Genomic DNA, 27,323 nt, shown 5'->3' with positions numbered 1-27,323 from the left:
TTGACTGTTGAACAATTCACTGGACCCTATGTTTTAAAACTGGGTCGGTTTGATTCGAAATCAGCCTAGTTGACCGAGCCATACCCCTGCCCGGACCGACTAGGTCAATTATCCGGTTCGGCGGTCGATTTATTACCGAACCGGCCAAGTTAGTCACTGATTCATCCGATTCAATAACAAACCGATCGAGCTTGACTTAAACCAGCTAGTCTCAATGACAGGAAAAACAGACGGGTTGGGCGGACTTGAAATCATATTTTTTTATGTTTAAACTATTTCCTAGCCCCTCTACCCCTCTCCCACACCTATAAAGGTGACCCAACCCCCTCATATTTCCTCATAGCTATCTCATTGCATTTGTGTGAGCATTTGTGAGGAGTTTGTGAGCAGTTGGAGTTGGTTTTTGGAGCAGCATTGAGGAGGTTCTTGAGCAATCTTTCGAGCAGCATCGAGGAGTTGTATTTTGGAGTAGCAATTGCCATTGAGGAGTTGGTTTTTGGAGCAACATTGATTATGTGTTTTTGTTCTGATCTCTATATATTACATGTATTGGAGAGTGCACTAGGTGCCATTTTGATATAATGGATATATTCATGAGCATACTTTGATCATATGTTGTCTTCTCTCTATTATTCTAATGCTTTGAGTTTGGAAACATGAATGAAAATATTTAAAAATATGTTTTTCCATTAAAAATTAAATATTTAATGTACTTTTTGCAAAGACCAAGTCATTGGAATCAACTAGTCTGAGTTGATACTGAGCCGGAGTCCGAGTGAGAGTTGACCCTCGGTTGGTTCCGAGTCTGAGTCCGAGTTTTAAAACATTGACTGGACCAGCTCAACCAAGCTAGACAAGACAACCACAATGACACTGTGGACTTCATGAACCATATCCAACAAAACCTGTGGAAGATGCATGATTAGTTGGTTAGCCTTTGGAGAGGACAGCGGTGTATCCAGGAGCAGTTGGACCATTTGGTAACCCCACTGGCTCACATGGAAGGGCATGTGCACTACAAATTCAAGCCCCCGCCATCACTTGGCTCGGACCTAGATCACCCTCTTCCGGTAAATTCTAATGAGGTCTGATGTTAGTTGACTATCTTTTGGTTTTTTGGGTGTTTTGGAATTTACTACTAGTTAGCTTATGTAAATCTCCGCCATTTTGGAAGTTTACTTTGTATTTGGGTATGCAAATGTTGGCCAATAAATCTAGTAAGTGTGAGGCCAACACGTTTCTAAGATATGCCATGAGAAGATGTAAATTTTTGAGTTAGTAGAAAAACCTTGATTGACAAAAAAACACTCTATGGGAAACCAAATGAAGGCACAAGAAAACTATATGACATTATGATTGGCATCCATAAGCTTGTTACTAAATTAGATGAATGTGAGTCACACACATTAAGATGCTCAAGTATTTCATAGAAAAACTACCACTAGACTTTTTGAAAAAATATAAGAAATTCCCATGAAACCCTACAACTTTAGGAAATTTACATTAGCATTCAAAAAAAAAAATAACATTGACCAACCTCATTAGTATCTACTTGATTAAGAAGATGTGACATGTTATCAAAATAATGATACTCATCTTTTTTTATAACCATGGGAATTGGTAACTCATTAGAGTGACCTAGGTTAGGCTTGAGATAAACCATTTGGATGTCACTATTCTGCAAGAGTATATCCAACAACCTACAAGCCAAATATATAAATAATTTGTGACTTAGCTAGGGTCGCAAAATCTTAAGGAACACCTAAGTGAACCTCTATCCGAAGGGGCGTCTAGCCTTATCACAACATGCAAGGGTCTCATTGGTGATTTGAACCCAAGTGGTGAGAGTGCAAGATCTACCTCCCAACCATCTTGTCAAATGACCCAAGTGCAAGTAATGGTACAAATAAAAAACACTACCACTTTATTGCCCATTTAAACTTTTTTTTTCACTTATAACAAAAAGATGGGTTGTGCTCCGAAATTTCACTTTAACAAAGGCTTCACAAAATATTGATAATGTGAACAGCCATGATGAAACAACATCATGCACTTTGAAAAATAAATAATATGGCCTGTTACGCACCAAAAGTGGGTAGCCCTATAGGAGAAAATGTTTCTCCTACCTTGGACAACCAGCCCAGTGTTGCAATAATTGTCCCCCCACCCCCAGATTTGAAGGCAGATTCACGTCCCAGACGGATACACCACCAATACTCCAACGAAATAGTTCTTAGGCTTCTGGAATTGTGACGATTCCGAACTGCAATCTACAAGCCTGAACCGCAATTACGCCACGATTCCAAAAACCATTCACATGGTTCAGCGAGGATTTCTTCTTTTGGAATTTTCAAACTGTTATGTGAGGAACTATGCTTCCCGAATAGTCCCAAGGTGCCCCTTGATGCTCCCTAGACGCTTCCTAGATGCTCCCTAATGGTAATGTTAAATTCTTAAAGTAAAAGTGACTTTTACTTAACTTTTTAACATTACCATGAATGACTCGGGATGTTTGAGAGTGGTTCCAACCTCATCAGACTCCATATGGAGAAAATAAAATTCCATATCCGATTCAAAATGCAGCGTGCTTAACAGTTTTCAAGGTTTTCAGGATCAATGGGATTGTGGCATTTCATTAGATTATATCGTGTATGAGGGCATGTGATTGGCATTTAATCAAGAGCACCAAGCCCTATATGTACCCAGTGTTGGTGGTGTTGATTGTTGTGTTGGAAAAATGCAAACTGGCAGCTTATTAATTCTGATTTTCCTTAACCTTAATACTTGCTTGTGAACTTAGTATTCATGTGCTCTTTATTTAGATCTTTTCATCAAACAAATATCAAGAACAAAAATAGCAACAACAAAGGACACAGATATTAGGCTCTCAGTCAAGGCAAAACCACTCCAAGCGGGAAACATGGAAAAACTCTTCTCTTCTGTTGACAGTGTTGGGTACCGCCAACATACAGGGGGTCTCCCTGATGTGAAGTCCAAATTAGACCTCATAGCGTTTGCAGTAGGAGCCCCATCCAGAGCATCAACCCGGCCACCATAACTTAAGATTAGCCTTGGTTTCAACAGATAACATAAGAGATTTTATACATAACCTTGAACAAGCAAATATGTTGACACTGTGAAGCACCAATTACAATGTGAAAGAGGGGACTTTCACAAGGGAAGACATAAGTGAGTCTCTGGAAGGAATTAATAGTACTAACCTAAGAGAGACACACGAGAGCAAGCAAAGATTCGTTAGTAATCTAGTGAAGTAGTTCACATAGACACAACGATCATAAAACCAAATACAACACACCTTCAACGAGATAAATACCAAAGCCGTCGAAGTAGTTCAATTTCTTTAGTACATATGAACAAAACATATATAACAAACATCTAAAGGAGAGTCCTAAGACATTCACAATACATGCATGAAAATGTGTTCAGTCATTGTGCTTCAATTATTAGGTGAAAGATCCAAGCACGCAATCACAAAGGTGAGCCACTAGCTCCCATAGTGGAACACTGAGTCACTTCTTGCTTCTTCAAAGAATACTTCTCTCCTATGCCAAGTAGAAAAGCCAAAACTAGCTCTCTAAAGCCTAAGCCTCCAAAAGCCCCTTGCTTGAGTTATGAGGTTGTTTTTATAACAAGAGGAATGACCTTTCATCTCCCCTTGACTCTTGAATTACCCTCATAATTCTTGAACTTCTAAATGACTCTTGGACTTCTCTAAGTAACTTTTGAACTTCTACATGTGACTTTTGTCCATATATGACTATGACTCTTGATATCCCACATATGACTCTTGGACTTCCACACATTACATTTTGTCCTTTTCCTTTTAATAATTACATCATTACATTCCACATGATGTGGCATGACACATGGACACACTTGACATTGTGATGACACTTGTACAAATCACAACTTGACAATGGTCACATGGACTTCATGATGAGATGGCAATGCCAAGTTGTTCTCCTTGCTACTATGTATTTGACCTCTTTAAGATAGATCTCATATGTACTTCATCTCTGTGAATGATCTATTTTGTTGCTCGTCTTTACCCTCCAAAGGGTCATGGATCAGATTGGAATATTCTGAGTCATCATGCAATGTCTTCATTTTGTATTAGTTCAAGATCTGCTTCATGTCTTCAAGATGGTTTCTTTTTATGCTTCTTCGCTGCAAGTGCTTCTATGCTTCTTCTCCTTGACATCTTCCTTGAGCATCACCATGTCATGCTGAGAAGGAACACTTGCCAATGAAGATCACCCATGACAAAGAAAAATCAGTCTTGAAATCATCTATTTTACCTCTACTTTGGTCATGGAAGAAGTTACTTATAAAGGCTTGTAAAAAGACTTGAGAAAGAAGGGCTTGATGAGGAGGGCGCAATTGAACTCAACAGTGGCTTAGGAAGGCACCATTGTTCACTATTACTGCGCCATGCGCTATAAAGAAGGGGTTCTTCAAGGTCCAATGTTGATGGGCTTTTTAATTAAGAATGTGCCATGCGTTGGGTTCAAAGGAGTAGGAGACAATGAAAGCACAATAGAGTCGGACATTGAGCAAGGGATGACTACACTATTTACTAAAAGTGCACCATGCGCTCAGGGAGAGAGAAAGAGATTTCTTGAGCGCAGGGCGCAGTGACAAGAGACAAGGAGGAACCACTGTTGCTTGACAGTGTGCCATGTGCCAGAGAGGCTAAGTGAGAGTGCAAGGCACAATGACAATGTACAAGGATGCCCGACTATTGCTTGAGAGTGTGCCATGCACTTTTAAAGAGACAGAGGATCATTGTTCTTCCGAAGTGCGCTTTTGAAAGGAAAGAAGGTCCTTGTTCTTCCGAAGTGCGCCCAAATGATCCTTGTTGTTCTGAAGTGTGCTCAAAGGGTCCTTGTTGTTTCGAAGTGCACCTTGTTTTCCTGAAGTGCGCTCAAAGGGTCCTTATTGTTCCAAAATGCGCCTAGTTTTCTTGAAGTGCGCTCAAAGATTCCTTCTTGTTCCAAAGTGTGCTCAAAGGGTCCTTGTTGTTCTGAAGTGCACCTTGTTCTCCTGGAATGTGCTTTTCACTGTGCACTTGAGGTGCACTCACTATGAGTTTGAAGTGCGCTCAGGGTTGGGAGGGCGTAGTTTTCTCCAACAATGATTGTTTGTTCATCTGGAATGCGCTTTTCACTGAGGGAGGGAGCAAAAGGCTAGCTCACTTATCCTAGGAAGTACTAATGCACTGTGAAAGGGAGGAGACCTTAGAAAAGACTTAGTGCACAAGACTTGGTGAACAAGGTTGCATCGTTGCGGCTCATGAATAAGCTATGCTCATCACCTAGTAAGAGGGCTAATGCCTTCACAACTTGCATTGGGCAGGAGGTCCAAGAAGAGCTCCAAAATGGCCAAGTGTGGTACCCGTAGAGTAAGAGAGGAAATGCATTTGAACATAACTCAAACTTGGATCACACACATGAAAACCATCAATACAAGCCAAAAGGACACACAGGACCCATGGATAGGAATCACACCTTGGAACGACAACAAAGCGACACTTATTTCTAAGTGTGACAATTGAAACGACACTTAGAACACAATTTATGACGGAAGTGACACTGTGACGAAAAGGTGCACTAAGTTGTAGGAATGTGTCTAGCACATATTCTAATGATATGTAGGACCGTGTAATTCAAATGGGTGTGCTAGAACTAACTCTAGTGATGTGCAAAGGTGCGACTAATACAGGTATGAAACAAAAAAGGCAATACATGTGACAGGAGATTAACATGAAGACGACAATTGCAAAATGTGAACGACATTGAACACGACACATGCCAGAGCAAAGACAACATGAAAACGACACTTATTAAAGTGAAAGCAAGCAAAAGCGACAACTGTGAATGTGAAAGCGAAGGCGCGCCAAAAGCAACAGTTGAGAAACTCACTGAAATAAAAGTATAATTGCAATCAAATTGAGGGAGATTGTCCATTGAAAGTGCACACTGACTGTCGCCATGAGTTGAACATTGCATAGGCACCGTCTTGATGGATTGTGTTATGCCTGTCCAAGCTTGCATAAAGGAAGCGCACTTACGAACTCACCAAAGACCTAGTATGTGTAAGCAAGTGACTTGACACTTAGAGCTTGAGCAGAAGACTTAACACTTAGCAATCATCAATCGACAATAAAGTGATCATACACGACAAATCGTAAGATCCTCAGTAGGCTCCAAAATTCAAGTGTAAGCAAAATTTTGGAGGGTGTTGATTGCAACGTCAACATTTTCTTTATAGAATCTGCTTCGAATGAGATACAAAGACCCAATCCCTAAACCAAGTACTTCTCCAAGTACCAAGTCATCCCTTTCAAAAAGTCCTTCCTTGATCCTACATCAACCAACTTCAAACTGCAACCTCGACCTGCCAGCTTCAACACAACAACTTGTTCTGCTACTTTGACCCTGTAATTTCGGCCTTGCAGCTGCCACAAAAACCCTAATCCAACTTCCTCCTGAGACCCTCCTAGAGCAAGACAGCCCTTCACAAGGTGAACAAGCTCAAGATAGAGTAATATTCCTTCCAACTACAAGATACTGCATTTAGTCCTACTGCAACTCGAACCTGCAATTTCTGCCTCTTTCTGCAACATCAGAAACACTAGAACTTTGCACATGTGAGAGAAATAGAGCCCAAAAACAGAGATTTTCCTTCCTTCTTGGATTCTTCTTGCCTCCTAGACCTTCACTCTCCTTTTCTGCTTCTCCCAACTATAAATCGACCCTCTTTAGTGAGTGTGTCCCAAATGAGGTTGAATTGCTCCTTTATATAGCCTTCTCAAGGGGTCAAATTCCCTCCTCAAGGCCGACTTGTACTTTTGGAATTTCCAGGACTTTCTAGACTCAAAAATAATTCTTTTTCAATTACATTTTCCCGAAAGGGTCTTATAAACATGATGTTGACTCTTTTGATTCATGTCAATAAATTCTAAGACCTAACAAACCCTATGAAGAACATGCTTTTACCTGGAAAACCATCAATAATGAACATGAAACCCATGCTTTTAAAATAATAACTTTTTCTTTTCTTGTTTTGTTTGTTACATATGATACATATTGAAATGAGGAAAACAACAATTATGAAGACTGAAACTAGTTACATTCTTCAACACTCCCTCTTAACTAGGGAGGTATTCATAATTGTACAACCAATACAACATCATTCTCAAATTGAAGATTTCTCCTAAGTCTGATTGATAAGCCAACTGTAAGCATCAACAATATAACTAGCATTTTTTCTAAGGCCTAACTAGACAAGCTCCACTTCATTCAGGAGCATTATGCTAGGAGCCTTTATGTGTGATACCACACTACCTCTACAAGGCACATACCCCATCTAAACGTTCACAAGGTATGTCCTTTTAGGACTATTCTTATCTTGGATCTCCACACCTGAGTCCTCAAAGAATATTGGTCCTCTTTGCTCACTCTTCTCTTGGATGCCTGTCCCATCCTGAAAGAGTGTCGATACCTTTCCTTTCTTGGATTTTATATCCTCAAAGAAACCACAGATGCTTATCCAATCCTCCACCATTCTTTCTCCATTACCTAAAGAAGAGAATGCACGTGTGATGTCCAACATCACTCCCTCTCAACTAGAGAGGATAATCCTATTCCCTCTTGTCCAAGAAATAGATCCTTTCTCTTATTTAAGGAGGCTCTTTTGCTCCCTCTCAAATCTAGAGGAAGTTATAGACTTCCTTTCTATTTGGGAAGTCAAAACTACAAGCCTTATAGCTTGTCTCTATAAGAGTATCAGCTACTTGTTCTTCGTAGCTACATGGCTCCCTCTTTCCTTCGCATCTCTTGCATCGAGCTTGATTCCTTCTGAGGTATCATGGAGCCAACTTCACTCTTCAATCTTGTGACAAGATCGAGGTCATCTCTCTTGCTTATCACTTTCATCTCGTCATCATCAATGAAGGGATTATATTGAGCCTTTCCAGTCCTCAAGTTGATCATAGCTTCTGCATGAAAGTGATCTCCTCTGTTGACCTCTAGGTTATCTTCTTGCACTGCTACCTTTCAATAAGTGTATCTTGAATTCACAATTGCCAGGTATCAGATATTGAGCTTCCCTCATTCTTCATACATTCCTTCCATACATTTGAATTTGCTTCAATTGTCATCACATATTCCTGCAACATCGTTCCAGGTAGCAAAATAATATGTTAACCAGATAACCAACAATAATTATGATCAAACTTACCTTATCATGATGACCTTCTCTTTCAAGCACCAATGTCCTCATGGTCCATCTCCATACGAAACTTCCTTCATGCATTAGAGTGCCCAAGGATCAAACTTGATTACCAAGTTAGAACTTTTCTTTCGGAGATTATACTAGATGTTAGTGATTATTTACATATTCCAGAGAAAGTATTAACCCTTTATTCATCCTTGAATAAGCCAAATTATCACTTTTAAAACATCATCTACATGGCGTGTTCCACGATTCTGTATGACTTATCCAAGAGTTACTTTTAATATGCATTCCTACGCTTCTCATTCCATCATATAGCTATATGTTCTAAAATGAGCCTACAACCTGGCCCATTGCATTCCTTCATCCCTTAAGAGTATTGTTTCCATACTATATGGAATGCATACTAACCTTGTCATAATGCCACTTCCAAGAACCTTCTAAAATGATGCTTCTTACAGGATCATGATGATCTTAGCAAGATGACAACCTCTAACATAATCTTAGATAATGTTTGGAAGACCAATATGCAAAATGGTCTTATCTTTCTATCCCTAAAAGACTAGATGACTTCTACAAAGTAACTTAACCAAGTAGCCTCAGCTTATGATACTATTACATGCTTCTTTTTATGCAAAAATCAAGATTCTTCTATAAACAACAATGCATATTGTCCTAAAGGAAAGACCAATCTTTATAAAGAACCTAACAAACAGAGTGCCTACTTTAATAGTAGAGACCATTCAGATCTTCTTTCTTCGGCTTCTTCTCATGGTCTCCCACGACCTCAGCTACATGAGCTTCACTTCTCTCCTTTCTCTTGTTGTTATGTTGGTTTGGACAGTCCCTCTTAAAGTGTCCAAACTCATTGCATTTAAAGCATCAAACCTTGGACATATATTTCTTCTTGGACTTGCCAAACTTTCATTTCTTCAACTTCTTGACTCTAGCTAGAAATGCTTGAGATTGCTCATCTGATCCCATGTCATCTTTTACCTTGATCCTTAATTCTTCTAGAATGCATTGATCCCACAACTCATGAAAAGGAAATGAATCTTTCTTAGAGTAGATGCTTGTTGCAAAGCTGCTCCATTCTTGTGGTAATGCATTCAACACATAGATGGTCATTTCTAAATCAGAAATTTATTCTCCAAACCACTGCAGATGGTCTCTCGATTGAGAGATTTTCATGAGAAAGGATGCCATGTCCTCATCCTTTGATTTCTTCATTCCATATAGCTTATTCCGCCAAGACATCTTTTGTCCTAATGTATTTACAGAGTATAAGTTCACTAGCTTGTACTTTCAAATTTGCAACAAATGGAACAAGAGGATTCTTAATGGATTCAACTATGATCCTTTGAGCCCTTACTTCCCCTTTCTTGTACTTTGCTAGTTCTTGAGTCTTGTCTTTGCTAGGTTCAATGATCTCACCAGTGACATACTCCATTACCTCATGTTCGGTAAGTGTCAGGCAATCCTTTTCTTCCATGCTAGGTAATTTGATGCTCCAACGAGCTTATTGCTTTGCTTGCAAAAAGAACCCATATGACATGTAGATTAAGACATTGAGTAATAGTGTTATACTTACTTGATAGCCAAGATTCTCTTTCTCCTTGATGAAGTCTTCAACCTTTCTTGATGCCCTCAAGATCCTTGAAGAAACTTCAGTAATCTCCTTAGAAGATGTTCCTAGGATTCCTCCAGCTTCCAAGAGCGATGAATGATTGCCAAGATCTTTTGATGCTTCCTTCAAAGAGGTCTATCAATGAGTCTTCAACTAATTCCTTTTCCCAAGAGACAACATTCTTGTAGTCTTCCTCCTAGGTCTTCCATTGATGTAGACTTGATATTCTTCAATGTAGAAACCCTCTTTCCAAACCAATAGGTCTTTTACTTTCTTTCTTCAACAAATGATTCCCCTTGACGAGTAAACCCTTCCTTGTGTCCACAAGATACTCCTTCCAGTTGCCTTCTTGTTCACCTTAACTCTGATAACATGTTGGAAATATGCAAACTGACAACTTATTAAATCCAATTTTCCTTAACCTTAATCCTTGCTTGTGAACTTAGTTAGTCTTATTGTGTTCTTTATTTAGATCTTTTCATCAAACAAATATTAAGAACAGAAATAGCAACAATAGAGCACACAGATATTAGGCTCTCAGCTAGGGCAAAACCCCTCCAAGGGGAAAACCCGGCAAACCTCTTCTCTTCTTTATAAAATCTACTTCAAATGAGATATAAAGGCCCAATCCCTAGACCAAGTCCTTCTCCAAGTACCAAGCCAGCACTTTCAACAAGTCCTTCCTTGATCCTGCACCAACCAGCGTCAAACTGCAACCTAGACCTGCCAATTTCAACACTGAAACTCATTCTACTAATTTGACCCTGTAATTTCGGCCTTGCAACTGCTACAAAAACCCTAATCCAGCTTCATCCTGAGACCATCCTAAAGCAAGACAACTCTTCCTAAGGTCAACGAGGTCAAGATAGAGTAATCTTCCTTCCAACTACAAGATACTACACTTCATCCTACTACAACTAGAACCTGCAATTTTGGCCTCTTTCTACGGCACCAAAAACCCTAGAACTCCACACGTGTAAGAGAAATAGAGCCCAAAAATAAAGATTTTCCTTCCTTCTTAGATTCTTCTTGCCTCCTAGACCTTTGCTCTCCTTTTCTGCTTCTCCCAGCTACAGATCGAACTTCTTGTTGTGAGATCAAACTTCTTGAGTGAGTATGTCCCAAATGAGGTCGAACTACTCCTTTATATATCCTTCTCAAGGGGTCGAATTCCCACTTGAAGGCTGACTTGTAGCGGCTACGGCCGACTTGTAATTTTGGAGTTTCCAGGGCTTTCTAGACTCAAAAATAATTCTTTTTCAATTACATTTCACCTGGAAGGGTCTTATAAACATGATGTTGACTCCTTTGACTCATGACAATAAATCCTAAGACCTAACAAACCCTAGAAGCATGAAGAACATGCTTTTACCATGAATACCATCAATAATGTGCATGAAACCCGTGTTTTTAAAATATTAACTTTTAATTTTCTTCTTTTGTTTGTTACATAGGATACATATTGAAATGAGTACAACAACAATTATGAAGATTGAAACTAGTTACATTCTTCAACATGTTGAACTCCCTTTGGCATGACCTTAGCAAAAATGTACCCTTCACTCGAGTCAAAATCAATGATCAGACATGTTAATCTTTCTCTACCATATAAGGCTTGGATTAGGTCGTTTGATCAAAATTGGGCAGTGTTGACTAATATCCCTAGAGAATCGAAGTAGAGTCAAAGGCTAGACAAGAGGAGAGGGATCTAGATTCTAGATGGTTGATCCTGGAATAATTAATCATTGATGTACAATGGATGCCATATCTATCTTGACTTATGTACAAATATGCATGTTTTCATATCTTCTACAACTAATTTGGTATTTTGAATGTTTTTTAATGTAAATGCAAAAAAATATTTTAAAAAAGTATCTATATATATATATATGCTTTCAACACTTCACTTCCAAAAAACGCCCACGCTTTGTGCTGCTGGAAATACTTAGAAGGGGTTGAATCAATATTTCTTATCAATTAGTATATTTTTAACTTCACAAAGCATTAGTTGGTATTAGCAACAAATAAACATAAACATTCTTTAACACCAATCAACAATGCATAACAATAGAGACAGTGGACAGAGATTTTTAGGGTGGAAACCCTTCCAAGACAAAAACCACCCAAAGCTTCTTAATATTTGTCTTCAAAAGATTTACATCAAGTTTTCAGTTCCAACTAAAGGAGGCTCCAACTTGTAGGATGCTCGTATGCCCTATTTACTATTTGCAACCGGAAAAATACTCCAACGCCCTAGTTTTTAGGCTCCAACCTGATGGATGCTCCAACACCCTATTTAACAGTTGCTACTAGATGGACGCTGCAATGCCTTGTGCAAGCTACAACCTTCCCTAGCACCACCTTGCCACCCTAAAGTGTTTTCAGGCTCCAACCTGAAGGAGACTCCACTCTCCTACCTTGCACCACCATGATTAGTCGACGGACTACATTTCACAATTTTCAGACTAGATCCACCTACGCTCAAAACAATATAGGAAATTGTAGTACAAGTGAACTGCAACAAAATCTCTATAAATCAAATCCGCCTCTGCTACAGTGCAACACTCCACAACCAAATTGATCTAATCAATAGTCCTGGGATTGTATAATTTGTACCATACAACCTACTACTGCAATAACTGTCACTGCCATACATTACTGCCTCATTGTATTAATTCTAACAATCATACAACGTCACTGTCACATATCAAAAGTCTTGTCATGAAGATCACTAGCATACTATCTCACAAGGTCAACGTCAACACCAAGTCACTTCCCAATAGTTGTCAACTACCATACAGTGTCACTGCTCAAAAGATTTGTACTTGCGTTATAGAGATATTGTAGACTTTTGAAAGGAAGACAACCACCAAATGCTGCAACAACCACCCCTGGAGTAATCTTTGAAATTGTTCAACTCAACACAGGCATTCAACTACAATCTTTTTCCATGCTAAAGAGAGCCACTATACTTCTTTCCTTACAAGCAACACTGAACAGTGTGAATTCCTTAAAAAATTTCATAATGATTCTGAATGAAGATAACACAATGTGATTCCTGTAGAGACCTAGAAACCTTCAATAGTTGCTGCAAGACAATGATGAAATGATGTGTCAATGAATCCCTTCTATCTGACCTTCCAGACTTCTTCAAATGTTGATTTCCATCACTGTTGGTACAAGACTTCTAGAGATCAAGATTGGTGATGATAAAGACTCCTTTTGCAACAACTTTGTTACACCATTCAAGCCCTCAACTCTGAACCACTTACATTATGTAAGTAACATTTAGAATATTTCCAAAAATCTGCACATGTATAGAGATACAAATGCAATTTGACTCTTCTCAATTATACTTCAAACATGTTTAGGTCGGCTTCAATAGACATCCATATAGTATATATATATATATATATACTTACTTATGTCAATGTGATACTTCAGAGGGACGAATGTAGGACTGCAAGCTTCAGTGAGAAGATCCCCATCATCAATAATGTTGTCTTGCAAGATGTTTACACCAAAACTGCAGAGAAAGAACCTGAGAAAACAAGATTTGTGCACCGTGAATGAGGGAGTCTTTGTCCACCTTTGTTGCTTCTAATTTTGAATCATAATATGGACCAGACCACAGATGACAACCACATAGATGACTTCTAATTCAATAATCTTTCATGAGTAGCCCTTAGTCTATGGGAGTTTACCTACACAGGTTGATGTATGCCTTCAGAATGTGATGCCAAACGCGCAGAAATGAAATAGTGATGAGGTTGCTTCAACTTGACACCATTGACTTGTGCAAATAAACCTTCGGTGCTCAGAGGAAGATAAACAATGATGACCACCACAGAGAGCTCCACAAAATGAAGATTGCTTCTTGTTGTATTCAAGGCCGCAAAATTTAGAAGCCACAAACACAGATTTGAAGCTCAAATACTACACTGTTCAGATCTGAAATGAGCACAGTGCTTTGCCCTAACAGAAGGCCATACAACTTTAAAGTGTGATGCGTTGATCCAGCAAACAAGCTCAAATATCATAGTATTAAAAGAGCCTTATTCCTTCGTTGATACGAAATCTTGAGGCCAAGCTTCAAAAGATAGCATGTAGATGAATTCATAGCTTGGTCTTCTAAGGCCGAGAGACCTGAAATAATAAGGATAACTTTCGTTGTCTTGTAATAGTGGCTCAAGGATGAATGCCCTAAAGGGCCAAGTAGGTGTGCTACTTGATTCTTCAATGTCCCAGAATTTTCGATCTTCCACCTGCAATAAAACTTAGCCCAAACGTATCCCAAATCCAATCAAGAGAAAAACCCTAGCCACTCGTCTGATGCAACAATCCTCCACAGGGTCGAGTTTGATTTTTAGGGATCAATTGTCAAAAGATAAGCATTGTATACATACATTAGGAGGGAAATCAAGATCAATGCCTCCTTTTATAGATATTTGAGGAGCTTCAATTAGGCCTTTGAATTCCTATTTTGGAGGAGACTTCTTTTGAAATTCAAATGTATTGGAGGGAAAAACCCCTTTGAGGGTTTTATTAAAATTTTAATTTTGATTTGTCTTTTAATACAAAACATTCACATGCCCTTACAATTAAGCCTTTTATCACAATATACATTATTTTAATTTTGGAGTCCTGCCTTATCACTTAACCATTTAATCTGACTGAAGAAGAGTTGCCACTCCATCATCCTTTTGGGTTCATTCCCACAAGTTGGGTCCCTCAAATTCAAACAAGGATATCTCTCAAATCATGAGACCTCTCGTGGCGTGCCACATACCACCGGAATCAGCTTGATGAGGAGAACCCAATGGCATGGATCTTCAAGGCAAATTCACTGAGCTTCATCCTCAAAAACGTCAACAAGTTTAGGGTATGTCCATTGTCCAGGGAATAAACCCTAGAGCTAGGGTTTCCATCCATCCTTCCATTGGAGCTTCCAACTAATGCAATCCAGACAAATATTAAGAGTGTTCATTAATTAATGTTGGCATCAATGACGACACCATTCAACATGTGCAACACTGGGCCAACTAGCCAACAGCCCTATGTATAGCTCGGTGACGATGACATTGCCACAATCCTCTGTCATTTGCACGAGTGATACACCTCTCAACATCCAACATCCCTCTTAAATGATGGTGGGACTACTACTTGGTAGGTACTTTAACAATTTTGCAATCAAGTGTTTTGGGCATTTTAACATGGATAAATGGGTGATCTAGATAATTGACCAATCTTGATTGTAAGCTTGTTCTCTCACCTTACCAAGGGGGTTAGTCTTTAGCCCTAATGCAATGGGACCTCCTCTAAGGCCTTAGGGTTATAGGAGTGGCACTACTTGGGAAACATGAATTGAAGTAGTGTGTACATAACCATTCCATATTTACCACTTTTCACCTGTGCTCATGATCTCACATCCATCCTTCAGGTTAACTATCATTGGTTCTTTGGGATTTGGCACCCATACATCCACTTCCTTCAGTAGGGCCTAAAAACTTTGCAATGTAGGTTGATGCAGCTACAAGAAGGATAAGAGCATAAGATGGCCACAACAAAAGAAAAAGAAAAGTTAAAAATGCAAAAGATGGTAGAGGCATAATTAGCGAGTGGGCAAAAGCCTGGCATGAACTCTAACCCCCTCCTTAGCCATCACCGGGGACCTGAGCACTAGAGGCTCCATCTCATCATTAGGGACCCTTGCATGCCCCAACCCCAATGAGCGATAAACTAACACATCCTTAAAGGGTAAGTAAATGATATATCATAAAAAGCAAGCTTGGACACCTAAGCTATGCTCCATATCAAAGCATTATCAAAAAGAAGTAAAGACACACCAAAGAGATGGAAAGAGCAGGCCGAGGAAAAGGGTAACTCATGCCTCCATGAATGCTCCCTCCATTACATCTATACACTCAAGATGTGGACCTCACACCAATTCGTCCCTTGGCCATAGAAGTCTTCCCCCTCATTGCCATGTATTATCACTAACACCTATGAATTGCAGGGTTGACCTTGGAAATGTCACCTCCCCTTAGGGGTCGGAAGCACCTAATAAGATTGATTACCTAACCACCTCTAACATGGTAAGGAACACTTTTATGGGACTAGGTCTAGTTAGATATTTGAAGGTGATCCTAGTTTGAAGTTTTACTATGCCCATAACAATTAAGTATGGTCCACTATGATGCATATATGGTCATTACCTCTAATGAGTAGTTGCAATCACTTGAGTTTGAGATGGTTATACCAAGTGGTCCTACACAAAGCAGTAAAGGCCTTGAGGGCACAATCATTCCATGCCTACTTCACATGATGCCCAGGTTGTGCCACACGTCCAAACAGCGTGATGACCTTGCAGATGAAGCGTTTCTCTTCCACAGCAAATCATTGGGCATTTTGATGATCATGACAATTGATCGGCACCCTAGAGCACACTCGGATGTAAAAACAATGAGCTCACTTTGCTTGGCTTTGGAGATTCTTGATGATGTACCCAGCGGATACAACATGCCCCCAGGCTAGCCTTAACACTGTTTGATGGGCATGCCTTGATCCAAAGTCCAAATGATGATGATCACCCCCCAGGATGATTAGGGAAGACTTGTACTACCTCATGAAGCCCCAACACTGGAGAGAGATTGCACCATGTTGTCTTGATGGCACCCGTGGAGACGCAGGGCACCCAAAGTTCGCTTTTGGACACATAGAGATGTTTTGAGGCTTGATTTGAGGATTCTTCCTCAATTGATGGTTGATCAAGATGAATGGAGATGCAACTAGTCCATATTTTGCACTTTTTGAGCCTTATTAGCACTAAAAGGGCATGGCATCATGCTTAGAAAGGGATTTCAAGTCACGCATGTAGGCAATTAGTGGCTAATATAGTTTTATTGAGCTATTGGGTTAGCTTGTAACCCTCTTTACTTTTACTCAAAATCAAACTTGTTATAGGGCTTTTAGTTTGGTTAATGGATATGATAGACCTTATATAAAAGGAGTATCACTCCATTCTTATTTTTCATCATCACTTGTAGATTTATGCATCCTTTAGAGAAGTTGAATTAGCCTTTTTGCTAGTCGTTACACTTTTCGAGATGCGATCTTTTGGAGCTATTGCTATTGGAGCCTAAATTGTGTCTTGGAGAAGTCTTTTTGGGATTGAAGGAAGGCAATTTCTTAGAAAAATTGTAAGTGTTGCTACAAAATTTTAATGGTTTTTCATGTGATGAATGTATGCTAGCGTTTTTCTATTGTTCCATGTCTAAATGAATATTTTTATTGGAAAATCTTGCATGATCATTGCATGCTAAATTTATTTTCCTTGAATACCATAGAAGACCTCCTAAAGAGATTTCTTCTATTTAATTTCTCCCCTCATAAAATGATATCTATGGTTTGTCAAGAGAAACTAGGGTTTTCCCCCTTACTCCAAGCATAGATTTGATATCTCTTAAATTTAACCCTAAAAAGCCCATCACCCAAGTAGGGAATGGCACTGGGAATCCTTGTGGTAAAACTAATAATCTTTTTATCTTTTCCTTCATAATCTCCTTTTCCAATCCCTTTAAAGAAAGTTGTTAGGGCTAGGGCATAGGGTTGATTTCAACAAGACTCTATTTGAAAGATGTTGAGACTTTTGTAGCATGATCTCACCTTGAATGATCTTTTAAACTCAAAATCTAGCTCTTTTCATGGTGAAATTTTTTTTAATAGGGATGACATCATCAACCCTAGGCAATTTGTGCCCTAGTTAAACCCTAACTTTGGCTAAAGGCTTCAACTTAGGGCTTGGTTTGAAGGTTTTCCATCCCTTTTTTTATTTCATCATTAGCAAACCTTTTCGTAGCACTTGTATGCCTAGACAATCCTTGATTGAAATACATCTTAAAACCCTATGCGTTAAGTGCCATTTTTAAGGCATTGTATATGGTATGTTGCTCCTACGCATTGAGAATTGTTCTTTTTTCCACTGAAGAAGTACCTTGCTTAGCCTTTGACCTATATCACCTTGGGCCAATTGACTTATAAATCATTTAGATGAAAACTAAGAAGCCTATCGTGTGGTTAAATTCCACTAAAGAGCAGTTGGCAGTTCACTGAGGTGACAGTGGCAGTCCACCTCATTGTTGCATCTTCGTCTAGCTTTTGCCTTATGAGGCTTCTCGTCCTACTAGATTTTGGGGCAACAGGGCCACAAATGACGTTACAACCTCAAAAATGGCAATATGTATTATTATGATATCATTATAGTATTCCGCCCGAATACAAATCAATAATAGAAGGATTAAACATATGAAGGCTACTTATTATATGCTAGCACATGTTTTCAACATAAAATTTGAGGGTTTCTAACTTTCTCTATGAAAGAAGTAACTACATATGTACTAATGCAACAAACAGTCCTCTTAAAATCATGATCAAAAAGTTACAAGTGAGGTCACAAATCCTAGCAACACATAAATTACATGAAAACCTACAGAATATTTAGGTCAACCTACCATGAGGGGACAAAACAGTAGGGATTTTTTGTACCTATTAGATGTCACCCTATTTACCATTTTCAACACAGTGTCTCCTAATGAGTTCGCAATTTCTTCATTAATGACAACCATTTTAAGTCTATTAAATATTCTGCAAAACTATATCAATATTTTGGGTGAAATATGCTAAAGGAGTGATAATGTCATCCAATGCAATCATTGTTCAATGGCAACATAGGTGATGTATCAAACAACCTACCACAATTCAATTTCCTAAAAGGCACAAATAAGTGATTGGGGTATGCGAAATTCATGGGGATTTTCTTTAAAGAGTAGTGATTTGTATATAAACCTTCAAGGGATGTCTTCCCATAAAATATTCGCTTCTAGTGCCTAACATATTTAGACCAAATTTAATGCTTTTAGAGGTTAAAGGAAGCACTTTCAAAAAAATATATAGAGATGATGACATGTTATAAAGGTTTTTGTATTAGAGAGGGTACAAAATTCAAAAGCATTATCTTTACTATAGAGGCACTATGTTGGAAATTTTGTCTTAATTCATGTAATAATCTCTCTTATTAAATGCATCCTCATGAACCACAGACTTGGCCTTGCAATTAGTGATCATATGCTTGTATTAGCTCCACATGTAATTAATACTTTTAAGTTTCACCTTATTGTGTTATTCTTTTCTTTTGGCTATTATCCTTCATATTTGGTGCTATTTATACCTTTGGGTAGTATTATGTCACCTCTAGGTGCTATTTTTATCTTTAGGTGTCGTTCTTTACCTTTGGTTATGGTTATTTCATTATCAAATGTTATTGTCTACTTTTTCCTAGTTTCTATGTGATGATGATCATGATACAAAGTGTAGCCATTAATCACTAAGGCAAAGCATGTCTGGCTTCTAGCATGTGGGTCATAGGCAGAGTCACCTTGTTCGTGTTCGTGTTCAAATTTGGTGACAATGTAATTTGGAGAAAAACACCAAAGCGAAAAACATTTAATTAAACCCGCCATTAATTTCGACAAGGTAGAAGTTGCTAGAAACTTGTCAATTAGGTCTAACCAAGTGGTAGTATCATGGACTGTTCTAGGTGTTATTCTCATAAGTGACGTGACAAAGCTTTGAGCTTCAATAGAATCCAGTTTACCCCAAGTACAATCCTCAGAATGATGGAAGTTCCAAGAGGGTTTCCCTAGAAAATGTATTATGCATAGGGGCAAATAGCTTCTATAGAATCTAGTTTATCCTAGGTATCATCCTCAGAATGAGGGGAAGTGCCTAGTGGGTTTCCCTAGAAAATGCATTATGCATAGGGACGAATATATATGTGTGTGTGTGTGTGTGTTTTAATTATATAACCTTTTTCTATTTATAGGTTGTAACTTGTCATTATTAATCCGATAGAAATGGAGTTGTTGTCAATGTCAACCCCTATGATAAAGCATTCATTCTATTGTCTTGGAATATCGCATGGTTAGTTGATCCTAAGCAAATGACCAAAGCTAGGTGTAAGTCCATGGTCAATTTGATAAGCCCACCCCATTAACAAAGGGAAAATTATCTACTGAAAATAAAGATATGGTTGAAATACAAAGTAGGCTATACAATATCCCATAAATCCCTCCTAAAAGTTGGATCCCCTAATCATCTTAAGCAACCAATGTAGCCTCTATATTAAGACAAATTATTGACTTCCTATAAAACCAACACAAACCCATCTTAAATACGGATCTACCAAGTGTCGAGAGGGATCAAACCTCTCAAGATGTTAACCTCTTTTTAAGTGCAAAACTTGAGGAAAGGTTTACACCTCGAGAGATTTGATTCCTCTCAACTCTTAGTAGATATGGAGTTAAGATGGATTTATACTAATAAAATGTTTTAACTACAAGAAACTTTTAATTTTCACTTATTTTGTATAATACATCAAATTAGTTTTGTTATTAATATTTTTTTAAATGATCTCTCTCTCTCTCTCTCTCTCTCTCTCTCTCTCTCTCTCTCGATATATATATATATATATATATGTAAACACACACATATACATTGAATTATTGTTGTTTCAAATGTTACATGTCAACTCCATATTAGACATTGACGGAATTACAAATCTCTATCCTACTTTGAATTAGAAAGAAATTATTAATGGAATAAGAACCTCTCTCTCTCTCTCTCTCTCATTAAACTAAACTCTATATTAAGAATGGAATAAATTACATATCTCCCTCAATGAAAAAAAAAATTATTTCATTTTTCTCTATATAAAGTTGATATAAAATTATATTATTTATAGCCTCGAGGGTTAGCTCAATTGGTTAAGTCCCCATTGTTAAAGCTCCTCTCTCTCTCTCTCTCTCTCTCTCTCTCTATATATATATATATATGTAAACACACACACATATACATTGAATTATTGTTGTTTCAAATGTTACATGTCAACTCCATATTAGACATTGACGGAATTACAAATCTCTATCCTACTTTGAATTAGAAAGAAATTATTAATGGAATAAGAACCTCTCTCTCTCTCTCTCTCTCATTAAACTAAACTCTATATTAAGAATGGAATAAATTACATATCTCCCTCAATGAAAAAAAAATTATTTCATTTTTCTCTATATAAAGTTGATATAAAATTATATTATTTATAGCCTCGAGGGTTAGCTCAATTGGTTGAGTCCCCATTGTTAAAGCTCCTTTGCTATTTGGAGGTCACGGGTTCAATTTCTCTCGACACTCTCAGGGTCAGGCTCTGTGGTTGAGCCAACAAGAAGTGATCCCTTCAAATAGATCTGTCCGGTACAAGTATTTCGTGAACATGGCAGTCACCAACCTCCGAGGTCTGTGAACCCCATAGATAATTTTAAAAAATTATGTTATTTATAGTTGATAGTAAATTATTTTTTGTTATTGATATATTTTTGGTTTAAATGTTACATGTCAAATGAACATAGAATGAATTATACATCATGTAGTATCAATAATATTATTTTTACATGTCATTTATCAACTCCATATTAAGTAGTGAAGGAATTACACATCTCCCCCTCATGCTAAAAAATAAATTAAATTTTTGTCTTTCAATTACTTTATCTCTCCATATAAAGTTTGATGTAAAATTAAGGTGGAAATTGAAGTATTTTATTTATGGCCGACATTGATTTTTTTTTGTTATTAGTATTTTTTATTTATTTGTTAACATAAGTATTATTTTATTATTTTTAAATGTAACGTTATATGACAACATCTCTCCCATACTAGGCTGTAGAGCGTCACAATCAAATCCACTTAGGCTCCTCAATGACAAACCAAAATTCCCAACCCCAAAACAACTCGGTATAATGTGTGCACTATGGTATTCTAATCAAGAAAAGTGACTCTAATTTAGCCTTTTCTGAAAGAGATTAATAAAAGTTTTTCATTGAAAATTAATAGAAATAATTTAAAATATGCTTTGGGATTAGTGTAAGCCCATGGGAGCAACTTAATTGGTGATTTCCCTGCTATGAAGTATTATGTAAACCATGAGATTCAAGGTTCAAATCCCCGTGAGTCAAACCAACAAAAATGCTTTGGGATCATTGTTGAGTGGTAAAATAAGATAGATTATTTTCCATGCAAACCACTCACACAAGTCCCTAACACACATGCTCAAGGTGAGATGTGATATGTAGTTAGGTAGTATTCCTCGTTGAGATTTGAAGAAAGATATAATATAGCACTTTCAAAATTTTAATGAAACTTTATGAAATAATAACATACTATTTATAATGTCCACGGGGCTTTGGATTTACAGTGAATGGGTGCATTGTTAAGGCACTCATTGCAAAAAGGTCATTGGTTCAAATCCCCTGTGGGTGTTAGCCTATCCAAAAAACATATTATTTCTAATAAATATTGCAACCATCAAGTTAATAGCTGATTGTATCCAATAAGAAAACATATCATTATAAAAAATAATTTGTTGAAGCTTATAGTAGCTTCGGAAGGTCTTTTGCATAGTCTTGGTGTCTTAGCATGTGGAAAATGATTTATTGTCTCTTTAGGTGCTTGCTTGGTGGAGTAAGTAATTTATGTCTTCTTTCCTAAGTCTAAATTAGGAAAAGTACAATAATTAAAGTCAATTAATTATTGCGGACTATTAAGACATTTTCTAAAGATAAATAATTTAATTATTTAAGTGACTTAGGGATCTGGGCTTAATGAATATTATAAAAAGAAGCCTAAGGAAGAGGTGAAGACGCAAGAGAGGAGACACAATAGAAGAAAGCAATTTTCTCTAGTGTAAGTGGCTTACCAAAAGCAGAAAAGAGAAAGAGTAGAAGAGGATTCAAGGGCATATCTAGGAGGCCGAATTGCTAGAGATTGCAAGGCCAAGTTGTTGAAGAGAGAGGCAAGTCGATTTGATTGGAGAAGCCGATTTGCCAAGGCTAAATTTCCTTAGGAGCAGTGGCAGCTCAAAGGGAAGGCGCAGGGTCGATTTTTTGGCAAATTGCTGGTCCAAAATTCTCCAAGCCGAGTTCCTTCAAAGGTCTATTTCCAAGAGGCAAAATTCATCTAGTGGGGCCCAAGTTACAGGGTCAAGTAAATGTATTTTTCTTTATAATTCTCTATGGGTTGAAAACCCTTATTTTCCAAATTAATGAATGAACAGAGAATTGTTGTGGGTATTTATCTGCTGCAATGTGTGATTGATCTCTCCTAATTTTTATTTTCCGCTGCTTATATTTCTAGAGGTTAAAATACAAGTGATATTATTTTTCGGTAACTCAGAATTTAAATAAAATTGCTGGGAATAAATTATTATTATTATTATTATCCAATTTTAAGGTCACAGCCAAGCCAAACACCAAATTGGTGTAGGAGACCCCCTTGTTTGTGGGACAAGGGGCCCACCTCTGCGCAGCGATTTTACTGCTAAGTCTATGAAGGCATACATACTCTACCCCCCTCTGGTTTTGAATCTGTGACCTCTTAGGAGGAAACACATGATCTTAACCATTAGGCCTACTCAAGCTGTATTAGGAGAAAATAAATCTGGGCTGGTATTAGGAGATTTAACATAATTGTCCTTTGCTACGCACTCAGACATGACATGAGTTATGTGTTCAATGTGGCTAACAACACTTCTGCAGTAAACTGTCGAGGGTGCACCTCATTGAACTGGATGTAGCTAAGTATCCATGCACCCACCCTGGCTAGCAACAGTGTTGACAAAGCTAGATGGGATATCTGCAATGTGATCTTAAGAGACGATAGGAAGAAGCGGCTGAAAATGTAGCATGGAACAGATAAAGTAAGGAAGAATGACTAATGGGATAGAAGAAAAGGAGAAGACATCCCATCAGACACATAGTAAAATAGGAGAGAGAATAAGCCTGGTCGAAAGTTGAAAATGAGTTTGGAAATGGCAGCCACATAAAAATCACCAGTTTTACTTATTCTCCCTTCCGCACAAGTTGGCTCAACACCATATCCCAAGAGATAGAAGGAATATTTGAACTCTTATATTCACTGTGCAACTTTTTGTTTCATAGAATTGGCAATTTAAGACAAGCACCATGCACTCGTAATCTGTTCTCCCTGCTCCATCAATTAATGATACAACGCTGTAAAATTTCTAGAGATGGAATCATTATATGCAGCCACCACCTAGATATCTGTCGAAATACCCTAATTTCTTGACTGTTCGACCTCCCTTTTCGAAATGTATGCCTTCTGTTGCTATTTTGAGTTTTCTTAATGGGTAAGATGCCTTCACTCTGCGTGACTGCAGCATTTTATAGTTGATTCCCCTCTTTACTTGCTGTCGTCGCAATTACATTAGCATGATACTTCTTTTTTGGTTACATCAATGAGGCATTACTAATTTCTAATGTTTACTGAAGGCCATGCGTTTTTCATTCCTATGGTCAGCTACTCCCACTACAAGCCTAGACTTTCAATAATAAAAAATCATATGCTTCAAATAAAGATGCTCTTACGAACGTCTTAACAGACATGACGAGATGACAAAATGTTGTAACATCGACATCCTATGTTCCAATGCTAGCCTATCAAGGGATCAAAGCCAGGCATTGGTTAAAGCCCGCATGAGGGAGTGTGCTGGATGTGGCGATCTACGCTTCTACACCGAACCCTTATGGGTGCCCGGCGTTAAAAAAAAGGGGGGGCATGTGGCTGAATGGTAGAAAAGCCCAATGGCCAGGGCTAGGTTATTGGTTTCATTCCTATCTTATCCAGTTTTCAACTAGGTGTATATGAATGCAGTAAAGAAGAAAATGCAAACGTAGAAATTGTACCACATTGGCACCCATCTGCCCTTGCTCCATAGACTCGAATAAGAAACTCGGGGCGTCTCTACCATCTTGGCTTACCAAGCACCGATAAGCAAGCACTAGTGTTAGGTGATCCGAAAATATGCAGCGGTAGAGTGGTATCAAGTTACCATTCTTGGACATCTCCACAAATTTCACATAATCTGATCAAATTACCACTACCCATTAATATAATCACTCAAAAAAAGAGTTCAAATCTCAGGAAGCACATCACTGATGAAATTCTGAATTGAATAAAAGGGTACCTGATGATGAAGAAGGAAGAGAAGGAGGAGGATCAGCCGCCGTTGTTGTGAGGGTATCGGTGGCTTCGGTCGCAGAACGGGCGGTCACATGGCCCTTGGGAAAACATGAGCCCTGTTGACTCTGAACGAACTTCAATTGCCTACTCCTGAGGATGGAAGAAGAAGAAGAAGCGAAGGGAAGAAGAGATTTGATATCGCTGCTCCTTGCTCTGCCATGATATGTTTGCCCAAGGGAATCCGCATTAAGCATTCCATCTTAACCAAGTTGAATGCAAATGCTAATGGCCACTGTTCATTCAAATCAAATGGATGGCCCTATCTTTTTGTATTTCGTCAGTTGATCTCTGTCTCTGGAAACGCAGCTCACGGGTTAGTTGGTTAAAAATCAGTAACTAAATTTGGGAGTAAATAAATCATAGGATTGCAATATGAAAGAATTCTAGTTGACAATCACAGGAATTACCCTGTATGACAGGATGTTCTCGAAAGCTATGCGATTCGATGCATATTCAATAAAAAGGGTAACAATGGAATTGGACGCAAGTTTCACCTCCAGTCTAGCGATTTCTTCCGCTTAATAAGACTAGCATTCATCTCACGCAGATCCTCAAGTTCAGCATCCTTATTCTGAATAAGCTTATTCTGCCTCTGAATCGTATCAAGCATACGAGCATTAAAATCAACCGTAATCTTAGCCTGATCCCGCAGCTCCTGATTCATCTTAATAAGACTATCAATCTGCTTTTGCTGAAACATCAACTCATATTTGATAATAGTGCTTTCCTGATCTCCGAAGTCTACGATATCCTTAGGTTGTGTTGCAACCCATACCTCGTCCTTATTAAAGATTGGGTCCCTTTGATCAATGAAAAGGTAGCGAATGTGGATGGCGGCGGAGAACAAAATTCTCAATCCTTAAACAAGGACTCCAAGTCAAGATCGAGCCATGATATTCTTAAACTTTGCCTTTTCCAGAATGTCGTGTTTGACACGTGATTTATTTTCCATTTGTTTCTTTCAAAATGTGTTGTGATTGAATTATTCTAAAATTTAATATAAAGTTGTTTTTAATCATTTTTATTAAGGTTGTGATGTACTTATTTTTATATTATCGTGATAAAAATTTTGTTGTGAGTATAGGATAGGGAGTAGTATAGTAAAAGGAAAAAAAAATTGACGTAAAGGTTTTTTTTAATTTTGAAAAGGTAATTTAGAGATTTTGTCTAATTATCATTCAATTATCAATTTAAAGGTTTGGTCTAATTATTATTCAATTAGTTCTTCTAAAATTGGATGAGAATTATAATTTTTTATGGTATCAAATTTCAACAATGGGAGGGAAGTTTGTTATAAGATTAGATAGCCCCTAGTCATAGCACATTTTTAGCTTCTTTGCATAAGTAGTTGGGTCGGAAATATGATTTCCTATATTTTCAAATTCCAATAATCGAGCAAAACTTGCTACAAGATTAGATGGCCCTTAGTGATAGTGTGTCCTTGGCTTTTCTGCACCAAGTGGTTGGAGTTGGAGTTTTGATTTCCTATGTTCTTATATTCCAAAAAGTGACATTTGCTACAAGGTTAGATGGCCCATTGTTGTAGCATATCCTTAGCTTCTCAACATCAAGTGGTTGGAGTCCTCATGTTGGATTAGCAAGTTATCTAGCTATGGATCTTTCAGAGAAAATGTAATTATGTCAATAGTGGAAGGTCGAGCAAGAGGTTGATTGGGAAATCAAACCAAGTAAAGGTGGTCCCAATTAGGTTGACGAGTGTGCAGGTTATGGCAAAAAAAGTAGAGTTGATGGTGCACCTAAGGTGATCAAATTTGGCTATGTCTTCCTTACCTTAGAGTTGTATATAGAGAATCATATGGATTAATATATAACCATGATATGTGTGTTATCCATTGTATGTTGGGCTATGCTCACTTATGAGTAAATGTTGTAATTGTGTATATCGACACCACCTTTTCTTGGAATATATTCTTATTTTCTTTTGTGATTCTCTAGTTCTCCAACATGGTATCACAGTTATTAGTTTGAGAACGTATATATTGTCTACAAGTTGCTTTTGAGGCCATCACTTGCATACATGTCCCTATCGAGTCAGAATTTTCCAATAAATTGACATAGGTGTCAACTTGCATACTAGATTAGGGTTTTACAAAGTGATTATACGTTCTAAGCAAGAATTTGTGGTTTTGAATGGACATAACTATGGCATGTGGACAAGGTGTGGAAATGTTGTTAAAGAGTAAAGTTCTTTCGTAGTTTATGAAAACTGTGGTTCCGGACCTAAGGATGAACATGAAAAGTTCAATGTCAGGACAAGATTGTAGAAGTCGTAATG

At 37.9% G+C, this 27,323-nt stretch overlaps 1 protein-coding gene and 1 long non-coding RNA gene across 5 annotated transcripts in view; both read right to left on the bottom strand.

The window, feature by feature from the left end:
* LOC149252460 (anthranilate synthase alpha subunit 1, chloroplastic-like) overlaps positions 1 to 27,323 on the bottom strand; it is a 504,560-nt gene that overhangs the window by 278,712 nt on the left and 198,525 nt on the right. The gene's annotated exons all lie outside the window — the stretch shown is intronic.
* On the bottom strand, positions 24,826 to 25,898 carry LOC149252461 (uncharacterized). Its single transcript, XR_016266944.1, has 3 exons — positions 25,435 to 25,898; positions 24,972 to 25,321; positions 24,826 to 24,869 (listed from the first exon to the last, which is right to left on the bottom strand). It is a non-coding gene; the product is annotated as an uncharacterized LOC149252461 (long non-coding RNA).

The sequence above is a fragment of the Pinus tabuliformis genome, chromosome 7 (genome assembly GCF_031772625.1).
Source record: "Pinus tabuliformis cultivar Carrire ecotype Pingquan chromosome 7, CPIR1, whole genome shotgun sequence".
In the NCBI taxonomy this organism is placed as follows: Eukaryota; Viridiplantae; Streptophyta; class Pinopsida; order Pinales; family Pinaceae; genus Pinus; species Pinus tabuliformis.
This window is presented reverse-complemented; position numbering and strand designations above follow the sequence as displayed.